This window comes from Cajanus cajan, chromosome 5 (assembly GCF_000230855.2).
Source record: "Cajanus cajan strain Asha chromosome 5, NIPB_CcT2T_4, whole genome shotgun sequence".
NCBI classification, from domain to species: domain Eukaryota; kingdom Viridiplantae; phylum Streptophyta; class Magnoliopsida; order Fabales; family Fabaceae; genus Cajanus; species Cajanus cajan.
The window spans coordinates 49,613,106-49,618,634 of record NC_138521.1 but is presented as its reverse complement, the minus strand read 5'-3'; positions in this window follow the sequence as shown (position 1 = coordinate 49,618,634).

Below are 5,529 nucleotides of genomic sequence, written 5' to 3'. Positions count from 1 at the left end.
CTCTAACAATTCGCTTTTGGTGGTATAGTTTCTTGGGAGGGATAAGGGGCACCTTTTGGGGAGTTGACCAGAGCATTACTCATCAGGTTTGTGATTAAGCATAGCTTCACTTATCTATTTCTTTCTCATGTTTAGATTGTTGACAGGAATCACAAGGACATAGGTTCCTCTAAAGAGAATATATTCAACCCTAGAGAGTATATGACTATGTGAATGCACGTATTATTTTGCCAACGGAGAATTATTTGGTGGGAAGGTAACTGGTCGAATTGTGTTTCTTTAATAGTTACTGTTTGGTGTTGATTGTGGTAATTTACAATTTCTCTCTTACAATGTTGACAGTGTTAATATTGTTAATTGTCAGAAAACTAGTTTTGGTGCCTTTGTTCTTTGGTAATTGAATTTGCATTATCAATGCCTCTCGTTTGGTTTATGGGTTCATTGGGGCTCTTTAGTGTTTGTAGTGGTCTTGGTAGGAATCTACTTGAGCCAATTAGGTTTCTTCTACAATAAATCGTGATATCTTTCTGCTGGATCATAGGTCTACATATTCATCTATTCATTTTGTTTCATGAATTTGTCACTAATTAAAATTTAAAATATTTATCATCTAAATCTGAAAGAGACAGACACCACATCTGCATACTTTTAATCTGTAGGCACACGCCTGAGGCTGTGGCATAATCCTTATGGATCTGAATAGTGGGTAGTTAAATCCCAAATTAGTAGAGTGCATAGTTACTTTGAAGTTTCAGAATTACTTTTAAAGAAATTATGGTAGGATTGCAGTTTTTCCCTCTATACTAAAGGAATACAATAAAAGGATGAATTTACTAGCTTGTAAGACAGTGTCTATATGCTAGTATTTTATATCTATAATTATTTTATAGATATAAAAAGTATTTTATATCTATACCAGAAGTTAGAAGACCATTCCCACATGTTATCTTTTGTTTTAACTTTTTGCAGGAAAATGGAAATATAAGAGCTGTTCTTTCTACCACTAACGTTATTGAGGTAACACCCTTGGTATGTTCTCTGTTACCATCATAATGTTTTTTTGAAGTTCCACGCAGAATTTTAAACCTTTCAGCATTAGAAATGTATATGTTTTACTAATACAACAAAAAATTATGGTTGTTTTTACAACTTTTCAGTTTGATATATTTGCAAGAAAATAGTAACTTTCATTATCATTGGAATTTATAAATTTAGATTTTTAACTCTTATAGATTGATAATAGTCCACATTATGTATACTTTCTAATTAATTATATTATTTTTATCCAAATATTCAGGAAAACTATTTTGTATACTCTCCCACTAATATATTATGTTTTTCCGAATTGAAGCTCCCAACAGAAGATCAACTAAAACCGTTCTTGATAAAGTGAAAGACTTTTTCGGAGACGCAAAGGAATCTTTTGGGAAGATAACATCATTGGGCACTACTGCAACGGAGGATTCAGACGAAGATACAAAAGAAAAAGCCAAGTGAGTTTTACTTTTTGCATCATAATGCACGAAGAAATACTCGCAATTTTGATTATATGCACTTCTATAAACATTATTCACTTAAAATGGACATGATGTGTAATTTTCAAAATTTCTCATGGTTTGGATTATTTACGTGCCAATGCCAAGGTTAAAGGATGAAACTATAGCCGGATGATTTGCTTGAATTGCTAGGTGATTTGTTGTTCTAGAAAATTGTGTGCGGTGAAAATTTATGCCTAGGAAAAGGATTTTCTATTGTATAATATGTATAGTCTCAAATTACTAGCATGTATCTGCAGAACAAGAGAAATAAAAAACCATAAGGTTGTAGCCTTTAGAATCCATGTATGCATTGTGAGTTCAACAAGAATATTTCCAAAATATTGTGTTTCCAAAATATTGTGTACAGGGGCTGAGGCCAAAATATTGTGTTAGTCTAGGATTATCCAAAATATTTCTAAACACCTAATAAGCATGGGATCATGAATGATCATTAGGTGTTGTGCCTTGAATGTGTTTAGGAGCTAGTTTCTTTGACTAATTTGATTACTATTCTTGTTGTTAAAAAGGTTTGCAGAAAAGCTATACTGTGCATACATACATGCCTTTTGATTTATACAATTTAGTCCCTCTATTTATTTTTAAGATTACTTTAGCCTTTTCTTGTGTCTCATTTTTGCAGAACACTAGAAGGTCGGTCTTTAACAACTAACAAGTTTGGAAGGTTTGTAAATAAACTTTTTTTTTCACATTTTAAAGTTTTATGTATTTTATTATGATATGTGTATTACTGGAGCTTTTTATGTTGTGAGGGAAGATATAATAGGCTTTGAAGTATGAATATTAGATAATGTTGTATTTCCTTCTAAAACTTTCTAAGGCACAATTTTTGACTACTGATTTTCTGAAGTATGAAAGCAGAACGGCCCGTTCTACTTCTAGAACGGCCCGTTCTACTTCTAGAACGGCCCGTTCCGCTTCTGGAATGGCCCGTTCCAGATGCAGAATTAAGACACACCGAGTACAAGAAGAACGGACTGTTCTGATTTCAGAACGGGTTGTTCCAAATGCAGCATGAAATCCTAATTAGTTTTCCTTATAGTAATTAATGATACAATAATTAATGCTACTGTAATTAATAGTAAAAACAAACCCTTAGTAATGGAATTGAATTTGAATGTCATTCTTCATTATTGTGTTTTTCTGATTCTCGGCTCAATGCTAATCATTGAAGCAGTAACCATTTTCACCAACGATAACACTATATATGTCTTAGTATTAATATATTATCTTTTTAGATTAATTGATTTTTGAACTATATGAGATTAATTATGTTTGAAGATTAATTACTATTTTTAGATTAAATTTATGTTCTTGGTTTGATAATACTTCTTAATGTATCTTAATTGTATTTTTAGATTAATAACTAATCCATATTTAAATATACAGAACATGGATTCTTTTACGTCGAATTGTGCTTGGATGTATGATAGGTGTTACTCGGGTAGAACAGGATTGAAACCATCTTTTGTATTGGGCGTTGAAGAGTTTATAAACAAAGTTTTCCAATACAATTATTATAAAGGTGATGGGGGGATTAGATGTCCATGTCTCAAATGCAATTGTACAAAGATTTTGAATGATGAAATTGTGAAGGTTCACCTTTACAAACAAGGGTTCAAACTTGATTATTTTGTTTGGACTGATCATGGTGAAGAAATGCCACATGCTGAGTTACATGCTAAAGATAGTGTTGTAGATTTGCCTCGAGAGGAACAATTTATGTTTATGCAAGAGATGGTGTCTGATGCCCTCAGACAACATGAGTCACTTGACACACTAGAGTTTGACAACATGGAAGAGCCTCCAAATGAAGAAACTCAAAGATTCTATAATCTGTTGACAGAGTCAAATAAGCCGTTGTTTAAAGGGGCTAAAGACTTTAAACTATCCATATGCGTCAGGCTATTAGCTTGCAAGTCCAATTGGAATGTTCCTGATCAATGTTTAGAGTTTATTATACAAATGTTTTTGGATGTAACACCCATAAAAGGGAGTTTTCCAAAAAGTTATTATGATGCCAAATGATTAGTAGCAAAGCTAGGATTGGAAGCTAAGAGGATTGATTGTTGTGTGGATGGTTGTATGCTTTTTTATGACAATGAATATGGAAAAAATGATGGAGCATTAATTGAATGCAAATTTTGTCATAAGTCGAGGTATCATGACTGTAACACTGAAATAAGTAATAAAAAACAAGTTCTAGTTAAGGCAATGTTCCATTTGCCTATAATTCCTCGACTACAGAGAATGTTTGCATCAATGCAAACAGCAGGACATATGACTTGGCATCATGAAAACAAAAAAAGTGCTAGAGTCTTAAGGCATCCATCTGATGGCGAAGCTTGGAAGCATTTCGATCACGTGCATCCAGATTTTGCTATCGATCCACGCAATGTATGACTTGGTTTATGCTCTGATGGATTCAATCCGTATATTCAAGCATCATCTTCACCTTATTCTTGTTGGCCTGTAATTATTACACCATATAATCTTCCTCCTAAAATGTGCATGTCTAAAGCTTATATGTTTTTGAGCTGCCTTATACCTGGTCCATCGAATCCAAAGAAAGGTATTGATGTTTATTTAAACCTTTGATTGATGACTTGAAAAAGTTATGGACTGGGGTTTTGACATATGATGTGCCAAGAAAGCAAAATTTTATCATGAAGGCAGCTTTGATGTGGACTATTAATGACTTCCCTGCATATGGCATGTTGTCCGGTTGGGGCACTCATGGAAGATTTGCATGTCCACATTGCATGGAGCATAAGAAATCTTTTACATTAAATTACGGGAGGAAACCTTGTTGGTTTGACTCACATCGTAGATTTTTACCCAACAATCATGTATTTAGAAAGAATATAAAAGCCTTTAGAAAAGGGGAACAAGAACGAGATGGGCCGCCACCTTGTTTGACTCCAGGTCAAGTGTGGCATAGAGTGAAGGATTTGCCAAAAGTTACAGAAAGTGGTGTCTTACCAATAGATGGACATGGAGAGTGGCATAATTGGACAAAAAGAAATATTTTTTGGGATCTTCCATACTGGAAAGATAATTTGCTAAGGCACAATCCTGATGTCATGCATATAGAGAAAAAATTTTGATAACATATTCAACACTGTCATGAATGTGAGTGGTAAGACAAAAGATAATGAGAAGGCAAGGAAGGATTTAACTTTGTATTGTAGATGACCAGACTTGGAGTTGAAGTCGTTGGTTAACGGTAAAATGTTAAAGCCAAAGGCAAACTACTCTTTAACTACAATAAAAGCAAAGTTAGTATGTTCTTGGATAAAAGATCTAAAGATGCCTGATGGTTATTCTTCTAACTTGGCAAGATGTGATGATGTTGACAAGGGAAGGGTGCATGGGATGAAAAGCCATGATTTTCATGTATTCATGGAGTGCTTACTTCCTATTGCATTTAGTTCTTTACCGAAGCATGTTTTAAATCCACTGATTGAAGTTAGTCATTTCTTCAAAGATTTATACTCTGCAACATTGAAGGAGGATGGCTTATCTAGGATAAAAGACAATATTCTAATAATACTCTGCAAGTTGGAAAGAATATTTCCTCCTAGTTTTTTTGATTCAATGGAGCATTTGCCTATTCATCTTCCATATGAAGCAAGTCTTGGTGGACTGGTGCAATATAGGTGGATGTACCCATTTGAAAGGTATTACAATTAAAAACATATTCTATTTAATTTTTTAACACTTATCAAGCATCACCTAGTTATTCAATTTTGTAATTCATGGGTATTTATAAACGATCAGTGAAAAATAAGGCAAGGGTTGAATGATCAATTTGTGCAGCTTACTTGCACCGAGAGACAACTCATTTTTGTTCCCATTATTTCAATCACTTCATGTTATCAACAACGAGTAATAGAAACAAAATGGTAAATGAAAGGGAAAATCTTCCACCGATGTTATCAGTCTTTAACCAACCTGGTCACCATTCTGGTAA